General features: G+C 45.1%; 1 long non-coding RNA gene across 1 annotated transcript in view; it reads right to left on the bottom strand.

The window, feature by feature from the left end:
• LOC132249651 (uncharacterized) overlaps positions 1-18,958 on the bottom strand; it is a 90,428-nt gene extending 71,470 nt beyond the window's left edge. Inside the window, exon 1 of the long non-coding RNA XR_009461170.1 lies at positions 18,870-18,958. This is a non-coding gene — a long non-coding RNA (uncharacterized LOC132249651). The remainder of the gene's footprint in view (positions 1-18,869) is intronic.
• Between the last annotated feature and the right edge of the window lie 1,650 nt (positions 18,959-20,608).

Genomic DNA, 20,608 nt, shown 5'->3' with positions numbered 1-20,608 from the left:
TCTATAAATACTGTTTATGTAAAGAAATCTGAGAACTGCATTTCAACACCCTTATGCTTGTAACCTTGAGCCCAGCTGGTGGATTATACCCCAACAGCTAGATTCTCCTCATTCTTATGGTGGTGGAAATGAGGAGCATCCCCATAGAAGTCAGTGAGTGAGTAAGTAAATAAATAATAAGCAGGGATTCATAGATGCTAGGGTCGGAAGAGACCTCAATAGATCATCGAGTCTGACCCCCTGCATAGGCAGGAAAGAGTGCTGGGTCTAGATGACCCCAGCTAGATGCTCATCTAACCTCCTCTTGAAGACCCCCAGGGTAGGGGAGAGCACCACCTCCCTTGGGAGCCCGTTTCAGACCTTGGCCACTCGAACTGTGAAGAAGTTCTTCCTAATGTCCAGTCTAAATCTGCTCTCTGCTAGCTTGTGGCCATTATTTCTTGTAAACCCTGGGGGCGCCTTGGTGAATAAAACCTCACCAATTCCCTTCTGTGCCCCCATGATGAACTTATAGGCAGCCACAAGGTCGCCTCTCAACCTTCTCTTGCGGAGGCTGAAGAGGTCCAGGTGCCCTAGTCTCTCCTCATAGAGCTTGGCCTGCAAGCCCCTAACCATACGAGTGGCCCTTCTCTGGACCCTCTCCAGGTTATCCGCATCCTTCTTGAAGTGCGGCGCCCAGAATTGCACGCAGTACTCCAACTGCGGTCTGACCAGCGCCCGATAGAGGGGAAGTATCACCTCCTTGGATCTGTTCGTCATGCATCTGCTGATGCACGATAAAGTGCCATTGGCTTTTTTGATGGCTTCGTCACACTGCCGAATCATGTTCATCTTGGAGTCCACTAGGACTCCAAGATCCCTTTCCGCTTCCATTCCACCCAGCAGGTCATTCCCTAGGCAGTAGGTGTGCTGGCCATTCTTCCACCCTAGGTGCAGCACTTTGCAATTCTCCTTGTTGAACTGCATTTTGTTGTTTTCTGCCCATATCTCCAACCTGTCCAGGTCTGCTTGTAGTTGGACACGCCGGAGGGCAGGGAACACTTCTCCCCACAGTTGTGTGTCATCCACAAATTTGGACAGAGTACACACAGGATCTAGGTTTTCTGTTTTCCATGAAAAATGGAACCCCCCCCCCACACACACACACTTTCCCTTTTAACTGAGAAAAACACTGATTTTTTTAATGAAGAAACACATGGATTTTCCACTTTTGCAAAGCTCTCCCTGCAGGCTGGAACTCTGCCAGCCAGCAACGGGCTGGAGGGAGCGGGAGGAGGGAGGTCAGGCAGAGGGTGCCATGTGCATGTACGTGCTCACACCTGCGCATGGCCACCAGGCAGAATGGAAAGTAGCTCCCACAGGTACGTCTGGCAGAGGGAAAGGAGGGATTGAGGCCCCCATGGGGGGGGGAGGGAGGGAGGGAATTGGACAGGGCTGGGGCTGATGCCCGATGCCCAGCTGGGGCAATGCATGGGGCTTGGGGCAGGAAAGTGCAGCCTCAGGGCCTGGGCGGGGAGGGGACAGAGCCATTGGTAGGGAGTGTGGTGGGGTTGGAAAGAGGGACAGTCATGGGTGAGGGGGGGTGGAAGGATTACATACACTCCTGGGGGGAAGCAGAGGGGGCATGTGCCCCCCAGATCTGTGCATGAGGCAGGAGCAGATGCAAGCTGCCCACTGGAGGCATGGGCTCCCCACCCTGCTGCCCTCCCCCAGGGGCCTCCACAGCCCAGCAGGTGACACCTAGTGCTTCAGGGCAGAGCAGGGCCAAGCAGAGAAGCTCGTTATTGCTGCAAGCCCTGTGCTGTCCTAGCGAGGCACCCCATACCCTCCAAGCAGCAGTGGGGGTGACGGCACGGAGCTGTGCCCCTTATTGCTACCAGGCGGGCAGGGGGCACCTTGCCATGGCAGCACAGATCTCCCAGTGGTGGCAATGAGCTTCTGTGCCTGGCCCCGCTCTGCCCTGCCACACCGGGTCCCATCAGCTGGGCTACAGAGGCCCCAGGGAGAGGGCAGCAGGGCAGGGAGCCCAAGCCCACAGTGGGCAACCTGCATCCACCTCCCCCTACCCCACAGGCTCCACTTTGGCCATGACTCCCACGGGGGAGAGGGAACCAGGCTTCACGCTCTGCTCCACTGCAGCAGCCGCTACTTCCCGCAGGAGGCAGCCAGGGCTCAGGTGCTGCTGTTAGGGACAGGGGGCTGTGGACCCAGGCCACTGGCCCCATAGCCCTGGCAGCTGGGGGGGCCCCTCTGGCAAAGCTGGGAGCGCTGTTGCTTGGGAGTGAGACACCTGGATCTACATCCTGGTGAGCAGAGTGGGCAGGGAAAGCTCTGATTTTCCATGATAAAAAACCCCAAATCAGATACCAACATGTATACCTACTTAGAATGTATTTTTTTATAGTGATTGAGGCACTGGTAGGCTTCAAAGTTGATTCAAAATCATAGATATATCAATCAAACATTGTGTTCAAGTGATACCTATAATGGTGTTTCATTTTAATCATGGATGGGGGGGGGGAGGGGAGGGTTGTTAATCAGAGGATTTGTAAATTTTAAACAGAGAAGACATGATTTCAGGTAATGATGGAGTCAGACCAGCACCGTTTGAAGACAAACTCAACTAAATAAAACATATTACAGCTCCCAGCTTAAGAACTTGATTACTGACCTCAAACTGTGGAAATGCATGGTTTCAACTCTGTTTAATTCTTGGTCTTCCTAAGGATGGAAGTCCTGCTTGAGCTGATGTCTAAGGAAGCAGGTATGTACGTATGATAAATATAAGTGACATGTCCCCCTTTCTGTGTTATGCAGAAGGTGACAGACACTAGCTCAAGCCATAGAGGACTAGTGGCTTCTGTTCTGGAGAGCCCATTTCATTCCCTGGTGTCAGTCAAGATGGTTGTTATCACACATGCAATGTACTGGATTCTGTGAATACCTCCATCTATGAGCAAATGGATATATAGGATCTGCTAAAGTTTTTTTTTTTTTTTTATGAGTAAGGAGTAGTGCTGACTTCCACACATACATCTGCTTACAGCAGTAATGTAGCTAAGATGGGGTGACTGAGACAGCAGCTCCAAGCCCCAACGTGGAGGAGATCCAGAGAAATAGCAGTTGCCACTGAAGCCACACAGTTGTGCTGGTGCTAGAGCAGCAGCCACATATCAAAGTTGCCCCAGGGGCCCAGCTGACTTGTTCTGCCGCTGGCTTAGTTTCACAGTGATGTTCATATACAAGTCAGTATAAGAACCTGAGTGGAACAGAATTACAAATTATGTATATCCTTTTGGAACAGGTGATCATGAATTCTGTTCCTGTCACTCGTTGTGGATGAGTGGAGACCCTGGTGGCTGTGTGGGTGCCAGCAGCTGTGGGTAATTAGCCAAAATTTAAGTTTGGGGGGTTTAAAAATAGAGGAAGGTTGAAAAATGTGGAATTATATAACCCAAGAGGGCAACATAAAACCTCTCAAAAAGCATCTCTATTATAACATGGCAATACTAAAAGAGGATTAGCATATAATTAGTCATGGCAGCTAATTATCATCTTTATCTAAATACCATTGTTTACTTGCCATGCAATGTATAACAGGCTGAAGCTGGGGAATCACGAATGACAGCAAAGAACTTCTTTTTTTGATTGTCCGTTTGGAACCAGAACACAGGAAGACACACTCTCAGCAGGTTGCAGAGAACTGTGGATGGCAAAATCTCCTAAACGTTAAAAGCTATTAGCACAATTGTGGGAAAAGGGCTTTTCAACCCCTGGGGAAAATGGACATTTTCCACTGTCATCCCTGAACTGGGTTGGAAGCTACCCATGCATGGAGTGGATGTGCATTAGACAAAGGGACGCAATTACTGTATGAGTATGTTAGCTGCTTGGACATATGTACCATTAATTAATTTAGGACAATTATCCAGCAACCTGGGACAGTAGTTAGATGTATATGCTGTTGGCCAATACTGTTACTCATTAATAGTTGTTCCATGCTTCTTTTGCATGTCCCTTCCCACAGTTAAGTTTACTTTGTTTTGTACAATGGAGGAGTCATTCCTACCAAGTAAGGAAGTATTGCATATCAAGGATGCCTATGAAAAGGTCTTCCAGGTTTCAGTGGAAGTTCAAACTGATATTAAATTTAAAGAAATATATTCAGATTTTTTGTCATTGGCAACAATACCTAGCAGACGAATTGCATCAAAGCAGAAACACCCCAAACCCAAAACTTTGGCTGAAGAAAATGGAGATTAGCAGTTTCTTTCCCCTGCAAAATAATAATAAAAAGAGCAACAGACACTTTCCACATTTAGTTTAATTGAAAACATATTTTTCTATCAATAAGGGTTAAATAGCAAATTTTCAACTAACCTTAGTAGCAGGGATCCTGGCCTTCTGTTTAAAAATTGCAAATTCTCTGATTAAACCCCCAAAATCTGCATTTGTTCTGCAATTAAAATGAAAAGTAACTCTGTATATTTGTATAGGTATCAGTTGAACACAATGTTTTCTTGATATATTACAACTTTAAAGCAGTTTGGAAGCCTACCAGTGCCTCAATCACTATAAATAAAATAAATTCTAAATGCCTATAATTTTTAGCATTTGTTTCTGAGTTTTTTTATAATAGAAAATCAGAGCTCCCCCTGCCCCCTTTGCTCACCAGGATGTGGGTCCAGCCATAGCCCCCTTGGCGCTGCTTGTGCCCCTCACTCCCTCCCCACAACCCCACCAGCCCTGGTGGTGCCCCTCACTCCCCACCCACCTCCCCAACCCTGCCGGGGGCCCCCAGATGTCAAGGCTTTGGGGCCAGGGACCCAGGTCTGCAGCTCCCTGCCATCCAGAGTAGCACCTAAACCCCAGCTGCTGCCCATGGGAGGCAGCAGCTATGGCAATGGAGTGCAGAGCCCAGCTCCTCCTCCCCATGGGAAGTACATCCAGAGTGGAGCCCATGGAGGTTGTGGATGCAAGCTGCCTGCTGCAGGCTTGGGGCTCCCCACCCTGCTGACTCCCTAGGGCCTCTGCAGCCCAGCCAGTGGGACGCAGCACAGCAGGGCAGAGCAGGGAAGCTCAGTGCCACTACTATGGCGAGGCACCTCCTGCACCCCACAGTAGCAGTGAGGGGCACAACTTCATGCCACCACCCCTGCTGCTACCAGAAGGGCAGGGGGCACCTTGCCATGGTAGCACAGGGCTCGTGGTGGTGGCGGCACTGAGCTTCCCTGTCCCATTCTGCCCCGCTATTCCAGGTCCCACCACCAGGCTGTGGAGGCCCTGGGGGGAGGGCAGCAGGGCGGGGAGCTCAAGTCCACCAGCCCCATGCACAAAACTGGAGGGCATGTGCCCCCCATGTGTCCCTGGGAATGAATGCAGCAGCAGGGAACCAGCTTCCTTACCAGATGAGCTGCCCGCAGCCCCATCCCATTTCCCATCCAGGCCTTGCAGCCACACATTGTGGCCCTGGGCCCCAAGCCCCACACACTGCCCCAGCTGAGCAGCAGCCCCAGCGCTGCTCAATTCCCTCCTTCCCTCACTACAGGGGCTTCAATTTCTCCCCCGCTACCAACCCCCCCACCAGACTTACCTGTGGAAGCTGCTGTCCAAGGTGCCTGGCAGCCATATGTATGTGTACACGCACACATGCATTTGGGCCCTTGCCTGACCCTCCTTCTGCTCCCCCCAGGCCCTTACAGGCTGGAACTCTGCCAGCCTGCAAGGGAAAACCCACTGTTTCCCGTGTTTTCCTCCTTTTAAGAAGAAAATCTGGGTTTTTCTCTTTCAAATGAGAAACCCAGGTTTTTCTTCTTTAAAAAGAGAAAAATCCAGGTTTTACTGCATTTTTCTGTGGTGAACGGAATCCCGGATCCCTGCTTTTTGGCAGAGTCATGAAGAAAAGAGAATGTCCTTCCTTAGGCCAATTGAAATGGGGAGGGGGGAGGAATCACACAAGAACTCAATATCAGGCAAAAAGTTAAATTAACTACTTGAATCATTAGCAAAATTCTACTAGCAAAATTCAGAGCCATGCCCTTGGCAATGAAAAATAAGGTACAATGATACAAAATAATTACAATCTTTATCCACCTAGTCAAAAAGTGAACCAAGTGACGGTCAGTAGAGATAATCAGAAAATTACAGAATCAGTGTTGGAAAGGACCTCCGTTCCAACCCCCTGCAGACATGCAAGATGCTCTATTTCTGTTTGGTCCCAGGCAACCAAGTTCTTCTTGAAAACTTCCAATGAAAGAGCTTCTACACGTTTTCTGTTCTGATAGTAAGAAAGCTTTTTTTTCCCCCTTGAGATTTAATACATTAAACTGCAGCAAGACAGATTCATAAACTGCTAGCTTTGTGTCCCACCTTTAAATCAAATGTTCTCCTTGTTCTTTATGATAGCCTTAAAATATTGGAAAATTGTTATCATGCCATTCTCCTTTTCTTCAGACTAAACACAATAAGTTCTCTCAATCTTTCTTTAACTTGCATTTCAATCGTTGTATCATCTCCTTACTCACCTATGGATTCTCTCCAGTTTCTCCATATCTTCCTTTAATTGCCAGAGCCCGTAACTGCACCCAGTACTCTAGCTGAGACCTAACTAGCACCGAATAGAGTGCTACTATTGCCACCTATAACTTAAGTACAAAACTCCTGTACATGCAGCCCAAAACTGCATCTGCCTTTTTTTTTTTGGCAATGCCTTGCTTGCATCCTGACTCATGTTGAGTCTGATTCACTAAAACCCAATGCAGTGCCCAAGGTACTCACCTCCCATTCCATATTTGCACATGTGGCTTTTCTTCCCTAGATATATTACCTTACATTTCCCCAGCCTGAATTTCTTATATAACCCAGTTCTCCAAGTCTATCAACAACATTTCAGGTGTAATCTCATGATACCGAGGGTTTGCATGCCTTCTCAGTTTGTGTGTCATCTCTATCTTTGTGATCAAGTAGTTAATATATGTTAAACTCCACTGGGCCCAGAACAGACCCCCTGTGGATCCCCACTTGAAACGTCCTGCCATTCAGGAATTGATCCATTTATATTTAGTATCTCCTTGTAATTATTGGATCTGAATTTCAGACAGCTGTAGGAAACACAGTAACAGATAGGCTACCCTGGTATGTAGAATATTTTTTTCCTGGCACCTCCCTTTGGTTTCTGTGCCTGTTCCTCAGGAGGTAATGCTGAATTAATTTTAATATGTTGTTTCATGCATCTTGTTTTGAAACATCATCTACTCTGAATTATAGTGTAAGATTATTTCTCTATTAATATTGGCCTTTCCAATATAACCTGTACCTAATAAAACTGCATAGAAGCTGTTAAAGCAGTTACTTTCCATTCAGACTTCAGTTTCTGAATTACTATTTTATCAATAGTATTAAAAAACAAAACCAACAAAAAACACTTTCTGTACAGGATTGTGTTTAAAATATATATAGTTGTTTTTATTTTAAACAAAGATTCTTAAAGAAAATAGAGCTACGCATGTGGTGAAACTTAAACACTTGCAATGTATTTGTCCCTGATCATTTCTTCTAGTCTACTTTTTGTTTGCTCTGTTGGAAAGTCATTTACTTTCTATCCCCACTGGTGACATTTTGGCTGCATGCAAACAAAGAAATGCAACAATTAGCACTGCTAAACAAAATGGGTTTTATTACAGACTGTCTTGGTACGACATACTTTTCAACAATCAAAATCATATTAAAATAATTAAATGTATAAATGAGGTGGACGTATGCAATTTGATTACAGGGAAGTTCCCTTAACCTATTTGGGGCCGGATTCTAAATCTCTGCTCGGTTTGTTCGTAACGATGCTTTACCCTCAGTAAGTAAATGTGTTCTGTTGTATTGTGTAAAATTATAGTAGAGCAGTCAGCTATTACATATTTTCTGGAAAGAGAAAATTACTGTTTATTGTGTGTGTATTATGAGTTGTGGGACTTACAAAGTCCAAGTAAACAAGGTACCAGCATACTGTAACCATTACACTCCCCATAAAATTAATCCTTCACTACTGTACCAAAGAATTGCAGAGAAAATGCACAGTAGGAAGTTGTCCAGACTCAAGCCTGACCCATTTCCAATACAGAAATAAATCAGTAACACAATCTGACTATTAATTTAGTTGTTGGGAAGCTTTAATGTGCAGTAAAGAAAATATGTTACCTACCAATTATAAGCTCTATTTAACAAAAATCCAAATTGTTGTGGCCACGGAGTGTGAAACTTAGCTATAGTTAAGCATCTAAGAGAAATTTTAGGATAAAAATTATCAGTCCCTTTTTAGTCCCAATTTTTTGCTGTGCCCCTCCAAGTGACAGGAAGAAAAATCACAGTAGTTAGAAAATAAAAAGGCAACTTGTCCTTGATCCTGCAAAACTTTTATTATTACGTGGGCTTTAAAAAAATTTCTCAAAGTTTCCACATGTAAAAACATTGCTGCATGGACATTTAGAGTCCAACTGAGGAACTTTCCTTTTTAGCAGATTATCAAACATCCCTGCGGTTAGAACTTGTACTGTAATTAGATGAGATAATAAGGTGGCTGCAGAATGGGGTATGGATTTCTGAGTCATTTCAACAGGTGAGAGACATAATCTTGTGAGTTTTCATGCTGAAAGACTGCATAATGTTCTTTCCTGAACAGCGCCCTGTGAGCTCAACTTGAAAACCAAACTATACAATTTCTCCTCTGAGACAGCCGAGCCACTTTTTCCTCATTCTTTATTTTCCAGCCCCATGACAATCAAAGAGATATGCTTGTGAGCATAAGAGGAGTGCTAAAACTTGAAGCAAAAGCATTTGACACAAAACCGAGGCACCATAACCTTGGAGAGCTTGTTGGCATCTCTAATTGTGGGAAGTGAGCACTGGGACTTGCAGAAATGTAGCCGAATGCTGGGTTTAAGTGCCAGCTTTTTCCTTACATTATATTTTCCATTGGGAAATATATGGTGTGCATTAAATAGATATCACAACATATTTTATGCTTAATGTTCCAAAATGTATTCAGGTATTTTTAACATTGCCGTGTTGCTTTTTCTTTGGGGGAAGGATAATATACCCGACATAACAGGCAATATCCGAGATAGCTGTAATTCCTGGGGTCCCGCTGACATTTGTGAACCTCTCGAGCTAAACTGCTCTTGTGGTTTATGACATGTGCAGAACCACTTGAGGGAATTAATAACCCACTACCTGACTGGAATAAGAAGTCTCCTTTTCTTAATCTGATTATAGCATCTGTCCATCTGTACTCTCCCACCTCTCTGTGCCTTGTTCCTTTTTTTTTTAATTTTAAACAAGAGAAGAGGGATCATGGCCTACTCAACAAAATAATAATATTAGCAAGCTGGTTACAGGTTCTTCAATATTTATTTAAAATGAGGACTCAATATTCTTGTCTGACACTCAGTAGATATATAGAAGATGTATAGCATTAATTAGAGGTTTGAGACCAGTTTCTGCTGCAACTGGCATGGGTGAAACTCCCATGGAAATGAATGGGACGTCTTCTACCAAAACCAGACCTTGCCACCACAACAGCTGGTGCTTATTTAACACACAACCCAGCCCTGCAAGTGTTGCTTTGTTCACATCCTACAACACAAAAATTGCCCAAACCTGAGCTTTCAGGACACTGGGTTATGTACTTCATAATTAGCTCCTTTAGGTCTAATGAGCCGAATTAGATCTCACACTTGTTGTCCACTGTATTCAGGGAAAGGCAGCATAGGGATCCAAAGGCTGTTGCTGCACCACTTCTCTAGCACATTCTTCATGTTTACTATGTTTGTGGGGGTCATAGACTTGCCATACATAGTTCAGACATAACTAAAGGCAAATTCATCAGCTAAACTCAGAGGAGCACTGGATGACAATGAATAGAAAGTGCTGGCAGCTGGTTTCCAACAGCGTTCCCACTTTTGCAATACTCATGGAGCTCTACTGATGATAAAGTAACAATAGGGAATTTCAGATGATCCTAAAACTAAATTGAGTATTAAGAACATGACTTGATGTAGATTTAAGAAAGGACTACCATATGGATCCAGTCAAAAATTTATCCCCAATGTAGCAATGAAGCCAGTGCTGCTGAACGAGAGAGAGAATTAGTCAAAAGGAAACCTATTATTGCCATCATCAGGAAAAAGAACTAGGTCCCAGAAACTGTCACAAAAAACACTAATTGGTTAAGGGCTGAAACAGCCACACAGGGTCTTATGTCTGTATGCTCTTTCAGTTATGCTGCTACCTCCCTTCTTTTTGATCAAGTTCACCTCTGAAGCCATGCTGAAATTGCTGGAGAGAATATCTGCCATTATTCTCTCTTCCTTTCTCCCCTTTCAAAAAATCTTGCTCTCCTTGGAAGACAAAGTGGAGGCGCCATGCTACATAAGGAAACATTTCTTTCCAATTCCAGCAATTCTTTCTCTGGACTGAAACAGAGAAGCACCTTAGGACAAGCAGAGGAGTGCCCATCATCTTTGACCAGAAAATACAAGCAAAAGCAGAAAGTCAGGAAATTACTTAACAAATGGCCAAGATCTATCTATAGTCCTTAGTCAGGCAAGACCCTCACTGACTCAAGTAGATTTTTTTTTTTCCTGAGAAAGAGCTTGATAAAGATTATAGGATGTAGGCTTATAAAAAAAAAAGGGGGGGGGGAAGGTGCTTTTATCTGACCTGCCAGCAAGATGGTGTAAAATATATTTGCACCCTCACCCTCTTCTATTTGCATGCCTGTTTTCTAATAGTTTTGAAAAACTAAAGCAGTTAAAGCAGATAACTTAAAAACCATCTGCTGAGGCAGCTATAATGAGCTCCAAGGCCTACTGCATGGCAAACTAACTAGAAGGTAATTCAATGAGCTCTGCAATTCTCATTCTTGATATTGAGCATATCTTACCATTGATAAACCACTGGTTACATGAAATATTAGCATGGGAAATAGGCAAATAGGTATTAACGTTCTCCCCATTTTATAGATGGGTTAGTATGCTGGGAATACTTAACCCAAAACCTCCAATGGGCATTGAGTGCAGTCAACAGAACACAGTACAATCCCCACCTGGCACATGAGGGGCTTGTTCATATTAGAAAACATGACCATGTTTGAACACAAGTGGAAGCTCAGGAATTAAATGACACTGGCCTGACCTTGACTTTGGGGTCACTCTCCCTGAGAAACTAGCAGGTTTTAATCACGATTAGCTGACATGATGCTGAATATGACTTAATGTTGTCTCAGATTTTGACATCATGAGAAACTCTTCTTTTTAATCCTGTTCAAACACTGCACAATCCAAATCCTTGAAGTGCATGCTCAGGTTTAGTGGTGTCCTGACCATTTCTGGTATTATGGCTCATCATAAGACCGTGTCTAAAACAATCAGGGTTACTGGTGCTCATCCTGGTTTCTAAGCAATCTTTTTTTTTTCCCCCCTTTTAAAATTGGTTGCTGAAACCAGTGCTCAGCTCTAAACACTGAAACCAATGAATCAAATATAATGAGTGTGACATGTCACTGAGCAAAACAGAAGGAAGCTTTAGCAAAAACACCCTTGGTTCCACGCCATTGCTTCTCTCAGATTCAGGGTTTGAATTTTATTGTTTTGTTGCTATAGACTTTTTCACAGATGAATAGCCACTTTGCTTCCAATAAAAGTCGTTCTTTGTGCCCCTCATCTGCACTGTACTTTGACACAGAAGAAGCTTGGATGTTATGTTAACAGCACGTAGGGGCATGAATTTTAGAAGAATAACTAATCCAACATAGTGCGTATGCACATATAAAATAGTCATAAAAATATCTTCAAGAAATAAGTTGATTCATGCCATGTTAAAAATAAAAATGTGTCAACAACTCCTGCATCTGAAAGTCTGCTGTACAGATTCTACCATATGAAGAGATCATTTTATTTTCTGCTTGTAGCTCAAAGCATAATCAGTGGTGGCTCAGGCCCCAGGAAGATTTCCTCTAAGTTCCTACATCAAGCCCTTCTTGACTATCTGCAACTGCAAGTAGCAAATTTACTCGTGAATCGTTCCTGCACAGTAACACATGTGTAGTCACCTGACTGGGACAAAATCTGCTCCCAGTCAGCCAGCCACCAGGGGATGAGAGATTGCTCCCTGCCGCTGGGAGCTGCTTGCTGCTGGGGTGGGCTCTGCCACTGGAGACTGGGAGCAGACTATGTCCCCCTACCCAAGCAGCAGGGAGCTCCAAGCCCCACTCCTTCCCCCGCTCGAAAATCATGATTGGGTACTGGGCAATTCTCATCTCTCAGCCCCTGCTTCGCCATCATGACCGGGGAGCAGGGCGCTTGGAGCTCCTCATCTCCCAGCAGCAGCTCCACTGTCATGGAGCTGGCGCTGGTAGCTCCCTAATGGCAGGGGCTGGGGAACCTGTTCCCCACCCACATCCATGATCAGAGCTGAGCAGGGAATAGGCTCTCCAGCCCCCACCTCGTGATTGCGGAGCAGGGGCTGAGAACTGGCAGAGCAGAGGCTGGGACCCAGAAGCCAGGCTAGCACAGTGGACTTTGGCTGCAGGACCAGCCAGAGTAGAGGGGCAGAAGACAGGAAGGCTAAAACCCCAACAAAGGAAAGAAGGCCTGGAAATGAAGGGACAAGTGTCCCACCCAACTGGTGACTCAAAATCTGCGAGGCATGGGGCATACTGTAGGGGAGGTATGGAGCCATGCAACTAGCCCAGAAGGCAAAGGACCACAACCTAGTAGTCCTTAGGGCAAGACCAGATCTTGGAAGCCCTGCGGTAGCCTCCCTTTTATCAATATGTAGCACACAAGTGAAGGGGAGATTGTTCCAAGAGTGAGCAGGAAGAAAAGGGTAATTTTGGGGCCTCCAGGGGCTTACAGCCACCCCTGGGGATGGCACCCTGGTATAGTGACCTTAAGGAATAAATTAAATGGCTTGGTGCTACAGGTCCATAAATACAGAATAAGAATAGTACTTCCTGATTTCTCCAGGGTACTCTGCAGAAAAAACACATTAAAGGTGATGAATTGCTCAGGTACAAATAAAGGAAGCCACGAAAGTACTTAAGATAATATTCAGCAACCCAGATAGTCATCTCACCTGCTCCGTAACATGGCAGCATTGAAACAGTGATTGCTCATGCAATTCATGTATTTTTTAGTTCTGGGTGGTTGGAGCCAGAATGAGGGTTAATTGTGTTCATGTTGCTGTTTCTGTTTGATAGTGTACAGTATTGTACCCTGCTGGTTCTGCTGACTAATTGGGCAAAGATGTGGTAGGTGCCCAACAACTCAGCCTTGTCAGGCCTGGAGGCAGTCTAAGGTCCACATGAAGGGAGGACATCATACATTGGGGGACTGGAGAAATTAAGAAATAAAGATGCTTATGGAGGTCAGCTGCTATCAGGGTTAGGCAGCAGAAAAGCAGGAGTTTTCAGGATCACATATTTCAACTTGGGTGCCCAAAGTGGAATCTAACACCTAAATCCTTAATTAAGGCACCTAAGTCCTTATTTTATCTGGTTTTGAATCTCTCAGAAAGGAATAGCATACCCCTGGTCTAACCTGATGTTGAAAACTTCCAAGGATGGAGACTCCTCAGTTCTCCAGGTAGCTTGTCCAAAATTTGACCAAAAATTCCTCCTAATCTTCAACTTATTTTCCCTGCTGCAACTTGAGGCCATTGCTCCTAGTCCTAGTCCTCTAGAGCCATAGAGAAAGCCTCTCTGTAGTCACCCTTCAGGTATTTGAAAGCTGTTATCAAATCTCCTGTATCTTCTCTTCTCCAGACTAAATAACCCAAGTTCTTCCATCCTTTCCTCCTAAGTTTTGCTTCCCAGGCCCCTAATCATTTCTTTTGCTCTGCACTGGACACTTTCCTAACTGTCCTCCTACTTCTTAAAGTGTCGGACCCCAAACGGGACAAAATACTCCAGGTAGGATCTCTTGGGGTTTGAAATTAAATCTTCTGTCATGGTTAGGAGACTAACTATTACTATTCTCTTACGATGTGAAAATAGAGATGAATATATAAAATTGTTTTTGTGCTGGTTCTAATTCAGCTCTTTGTTTTTGCTGCCCATAAGAGCTTATATGCGGTTGTTGGGATCACTCTCCTCACTCATTTCAACAAGATAGTACATATTTCCTTCCTTAGGTGTGGTTCCACTTTTAGGGGCAGTACACATCTCTAATTTCTCCTAAATAATTCTCTATATTATGTAGAACTGAGTTGTTTCAGCAGTTCAGTTTCTGTGCTAGGATAACACCAAAGACTTAATTCAGGAGACAATTTATGGAAAAAATCTAGCCAGTATGACACTAATGCCATCAATATCAAGACTGGGAAAACATTATGGAGGCCACCTACCCTACATAGTGAGGAAATAAGATGTTTAATGCAAACATAAGGGTTGATTTTGCTGACATATTTAATACATAGAAACCTAGACAATAACATTTTCCTTATACCTGCATTAAAATCTAATTTCCCCGCTATTCAGAGTAGATGGCCTCCAGAATGTCTTGCTAGTCTTGGTATTGATGATCTCAATGCCGTATGAGTTAGACTTTTCCCCACGCTGTCTCTGGGATTGTGTTCACTTGTGCCTCTTAAATTGTATGGGAAGTTTTTCTGGAGCAACTGCAACAATTATATAGGCTTCACCATCTTTTTTCTTTAGGTGGTTTTGTAATGAGATGCCGTGTCATTCTTTTCCAATTTCTTTTTCTTTGTAGATTTTTCTCCGACTGCTTCAAACTTGTCTATTTGCCTCTGCAGCATATTCATGCAAAAACGTTCACTTTGTGCCAATTCATTCACTTCTTCTTCAGAAGTCAGTGCTCCTCCTATCTTGTATGCAATCCACATCTGTTGCAAACATGCTGTGTCCGTACCTTTGATGCACACTTTCTTTTTTAAATCAGGGCCAGCCTGTCCTATACTGCAAAACCTGAAGCCACAGGGGGCCCCACAGCTAAGGGGACCCCTGTGCATAGGCAGTGGAAGTGGGGGGGAACAGGTCTCAGCCCCCCAGACACAGGGCAGCAGCAGGCATTGTTTTAGGGCAGCCCAGCCACAGGGTCCTACAACGGGGGGGAGGGACGGTCACGCTGAGCTACCCTGCACACTCGCTGGCAGGATCAGAGCAGGCAGGCAAATTTCTTTTAATCTGTTTTTTATATTTCCATGGGCTTGGGGGGAAGGCAGATCAAGACCTCCACAGTGCAGGAGAAAGAGAGAGGGGTAGGAGAAGGGCGAATCATTCACCCCTGCCCCTGGCCCACTCCCTCCTGCACTGTGGGAATTGTCCCACGACCCGACCCAGGCCCCATTCACGATGACTGGGGCCCTGGCCCAGCCGGGTCATGGGACAATCAGAGCCCAGCAGCTCTTCCAGAGATGCAGCACCAAAGCACATGGCCCCCCATCTTTGAAAGGGCCACAGCTGCGAGCTGGGCTCAGCCTCTGCTCCATGTCTCCATGCCTCGCCACTGCCGCTTCGAAAGCCACAGGTGCCGCCATGTGCCACACTGCCCAGCACACCCAGCAGCGGGATACACATGGCAGCACTGATGCAGAGACATGGAGCAGAGACTGAGCCCCACTCGTAACTGTGGCCCACCCTCACTCATGCAAAGATCAGGGGGCCACGTGCCCTCCCTACCTTGGCTGATCAGCACTGCACCTCTGGAGGATCTCAGCAGTGCTGCCAAGGCTGGCCCTGCTCCAACCCCCAGCTCTGGCCCCCCCAGACTGGAGCCAGTGTGGGGAGGCAACCAGGGCCAGGGCTGGTGTAGCCAGGGCAGGTGCTGGGGCCGGGAGATGGAAGAGGCTGGCCCGGCCAGCACCAGTGTGGCCAAGAGGCAGCTGCGGCCAGCAGAGCAGCAAGGAGGCTGCCAGGCACTGGGACTTGTGTGGCCAGGGCTGGGAGACAGCTGGGGCTGGGGCCAGTGCAGCCAGATCTGGGAGGCAGCCATGGCCGGTGTGGCATCTGGGGCTGGTGTGGCCAGGGCCGGGAGGTAGCTGGGGCAATGCAGCGCCGGGCAATGCCGCTCCCACCTTGGCCCTTTCCCCCTCCCCACTCAGACTTTCCCCATGGCGGGGGGGGGGGAAAGCATGTGTGAGCACATGCTCAGCCCCCCCCATTTTGTTTTCTTCCTCTGCCTATGCCCCCGTGTCTAGCCACTTGCCGCTACCAGTTTCATATCCAGCTGTTCACCCCCTACCCTCCGCTGCTGCCCAAAATGCAAGAGGGGCCCAAAAATGGTGGGCCAGCCCTGTTTTTAATGCTGAGTTTCTTCTGATACTATGTAGTGGCTTTGTTTAGGTCACTCACAAGAATGGAGAGTTGCACACAGAAACCAAGTAGTCCTTTCATTAACAAAGCACCATCTTACATGCTCACCTTTTGGTCCTGGGGCCTCTTACATCACTCAGGTGCCCAGCTTCAATAGCAATGATGGAAGATGCCCTCAGTCTAAGCTAGGTTATAGTCTTACGGTTAGCATACTTTCAACAAAAGTGGGAAATATGGTTTCTAACCCCCTCAGGGTTAGATGGGCCTAGAATCCAGTTCTCCACTCCCTCAATGGATGCCTCAGTGACAAGGCTATTGGCAAGAGGGGTTTGTCCTGCTGCCACCTGCTCCAGGTAGACATCCATCCTTCTGAACAAGAAAGCCAAGTTAAATCCTAACATAATTAAAGGGCCACAAGTCTGGCCCAGAGAGAATGAGTGACCTGGGCAACCCTGGGGAGAACAGTATCAGATCCCAGAGGCAAGAGAGACAGAGGCACGCTTTTTTTGAGCTGTAGCAAAAAAGTTTTAGACATCTTAGAGACAAAATGGAATCTCAACTAAAGTCTCTATCCAAGTTGAAAATACAGTTAAAAGCCCAGTCCAGCGCTGAAAAATAAATAAACAAACAAATAAAGATTCTTCAAATCGTTCTGCACAGATCGACATTTCTTTTGGTCTCTGGTACAGCCGGCCAAATCCATCCACAGCATAAACAAAAATCACTCCACTGACCTCACATTTTTACCCAAGACACTTTTCTCCTGTTCTTTATCAACATATCTTCAAATATATCAAATATTTTTTTTTAAATATATTCAGTTTCTTGAATATTATAGAACTGATCTTGTCTTTGAGATAACACCCTATACAGGAGACTTTGTTTTACCATATGCTGTTATTTTCACATGTAAAAAAATACCAAACACTTCACTAATTTTGACTTTGAAGCTGTACAGCTGAAATTCAGCTAGCTCATATTCTGGAGGTATTTCTTTCCACAGAAAAATAGAATCAGTCCTTCCCCGACTCTTGAAATCAAAAGTTATGTAGCTTGCTGAATTTCTATAGTAGCTGAATAGCTAGAATGCCAGCAAAACTCAATCTAAAATTTTCTGATGTGGGTACATGAATTATTCCATTCCACTATTAATCTAGAATAAGCATTGTACAGAACAAAGAGGCCCTTTTTGGAGAGGCACTTGATAGAGTGCAAGATCAGAAGTCAAAGATGTAGATGCTATCCTATGCTACAGATTCCCTGAATGACCCAAGACAAGTCCTCTCCCATCTCTCATTTTTTCCACTTCTGGATTTAAAGCTGTAAACAACTGACTCTCAACCAGGGTGTCAGGGCATCCTGGGGTGTCATGAGGTGCTTTGAAGGTGCCACAAGGTGTGAGATAAGATGATAAATACAGGCCGTGGCACAGGCAGGGTCCCTGCCTGGCTCTTCCCTCACCGCCTGGGCCCTCTGCCAAGAGGCAAGCAATGCATGATAAATGTTAGTTTTTTTAAAGGGGATGCTGCTCAATTCACCAAAGTTATGGAGAAGTATTTTGAGCCTATAAAGGGATTCCTTGAATCTAAAGATTGGGTGCAGCTACATGAGACGCTGACTGCACAGTAGCCAAATACTGTGCAGTAGCTCATCACAGCACAGACAGTGCTAATGCACAACTGTGCAGTATTATTAGGCTACTGCACAGTAGCATCACTTGTCTTAAGTGCTTTGGAGAGTCTAAAGTAGTGGTTCTCAATGGGCACATCTACATGAGATGCTACTGTCCAGCAACTAAGATTACTGCTAATGCAAGTACTAAATAAATGCACAATAATGACTGCATAGTAGTGTCTCGTGCAGACATGTCCATTGAGAACTATTGCTTTCAACTTTGTCATGGCACAGGGTCCCCCGGGATGGCCGTGATACCCCTAGGGCTCCTTGACTGTGCCAATCCTGCCCAACAGGTACCCTCTTTCTCACTCGCCACATCTTGCTGGCAATTCTAATAAAATTGGGAAGCTGCCCTCAAGTTGGTATTCTGGACACGGTCTCGATGGACCCCACTGACCCCTGTGGGTTCTTAGACCCCTTTGGGGTCCCGCTTCAACATGGATGCCTCATGGGACACCCTCAGCCTTAGGGACTAGATGCGTGGCTCCAAAACCACCCCCCTTTACCATGTCCCAAGCCTCACAATTGGTATTTAAACGCTGTCTCTCCTGGGGCCTTGGTACCACTCAGCCTCTTGTCCTCACCAGGCTCTCTGCAGCCCTTGTTGCTATGTCCCACTCTGGCATTGGGGTCTGCTCATCCCCTTATTGCTGTGCCCCGCTCTGGCGCTGGGTTCCCACACCGTGGTGGGCCCCCAATGAGGCTTCCTCCTTCCCCAATAGCTTCAGCCCAATCCACCAGAATTTATAAACAGCAACTTAAATATGAGCCCCTGGGCTATGACATAATATAAGCAGTTCAGGGTTTGCTCTGTCCCTTTTAAAGGTCAAACCGCCCCCAGCACTAAGTGCTTTGTAGGCTAAGGTACCTGTTGAGTTCCTGGAGCCCCATTAGCCCAGCATGCAGCATATCAGGCAATCCCCAGGCAATTTTTCCCTGAAGGCTCCTTCTTCTTAGCTGCTGCCAGAGAATGGAACCTCTAGTCTCAGCCCTGGGGTTTATATATGCCCAGGGCCCTACCTCTTCCAGTCAGCTGCCTGGGTGGAGGTGCAGGCTAATTTACTCATTAGCCTGTTGCCATAGTAACTCACACCTGTGGGCTTCTGTCTGGCTCTAGGAGCCCTCTCCCTAGACAGTTTCTGCTCTTAAAGGAGCAGGCACCTTAGTGCCCTGTGGCAGACTTCTCAAAGCACTTTGATATCTACAGATAGGAAGACATATATAAATACTAAGCATTATTAAATATGTCAAAAACAATTATTTTTAGTGGGAACAAAACCACTATGTTTGTTGAGGTTTATGTTTATAAAGGAATTATGTGATATGGTTGCCTGTAACAGCAGGGACTAGACTTTGGTTTTGGAGGGTCTTTCTTGTCCTATGCTCTTTCATTATTGTTTAGATCCCCTTTCCCCTCCTGCCCCGCCCCTTTCTCTTAGTAACTCATCCACTGTTCTTATCAACTCATCTGTCTATTGTAAGCATCATGCTTGTATGAACAAAGCCTGTATAACTGGAGGTAGAATTAGAACTACATAATTCATTCAACAGACCCTAACAGCTTTTTGAAAATAGTTCTGACTTCGCTAGAAATGAAACTATTCTTTGGGTTGAATTATGTCAAGTCGCAGGTGCCTTTACCTGATATAAAAAAAAGATCCTAGGAGAAATGACGCTGAGACCAACAAAATTATTACCTTTATCATCAATGGATGAATGCACCTTGCTATTAACAGACATAATTACAAGCATATTGCTTTAACCAACTTGCCAAAATCACTAGCCCTTTACTTCTGTTAACACATTGGACTATACAACTTCAAAGTTAATCTGCTACCAATTTCAGAATAAAATAATTGTTAGTTTGGTTATATTGAACTAATTAAGATTTACTCAAGAAGTTAAATACTAGCATATGGCATATGCTTCTTATTATTTAATATGCACAACCAATCCACAAGAGTACAGAAACAGAAGTAGATAGTTATTATAGTCAAGAGGGATGTTCAAAAATATGTAAATGGAGGAAGATGTGCCTAAATTCACAATTCATTGAAGTACATGGGCCTTGGGGCAAAGTCTACACAGGTGGGAGTTGTTGAATCAGTCATTTGTTTCAACATTTAAAAACTCCTATTAGCCTCAGTTACCTTTGGACCAGAAGCTTACAGGAAAGAGGAACAGTAATCTCATACCAAACCAGTAAATGGATGCATGCTATTCTATACAGCTTTTTAGGATAGAATGATTAAAAAATACTTTTAATGGAAGAAGATGCAGGCAAATTTTCATTGTTTTTTGAATTTTGAAACCTAATGACTATGTCATTAGCAAATTTGAGCATAATTAAAGGACATCAGAGAAACTTATGATACATGGAAGGTAGGAAACCGGCATGCTAAAGAACAAGGCTTTGCAGCAGGTTTAAAAAAAACCCAAAACAAACTAGTAGGAGAAAGCATCCCTGTAGGAAGGATATATATTTCACAATTGTGACTGAGCAGTTCTGTGAATCAGGAAGGAGTATAATCCATCTGGAATCCCTTCATTGGGGAAACATTTCAGGGGACTCTGCCACTACATATTTTTCACTGATCAGTTTATATA

This window comes from Alligator mississippiensis, chromosome 3 (assembly GCF_030867095.1).
Source record: "Alligator mississippiensis isolate rAllMis1 chromosome 3, rAllMis1, whole genome shotgun sequence".
NCBI lineage: Eukaryota > Metazoa > Chordata > Crocodylia > Alligatoridae > Alligator > Alligator mississippiensis.
Note: the sequence above shows the minus strand (reverse complement) of the source record. Positions and strands in the feature narration are given on the sequence as shown.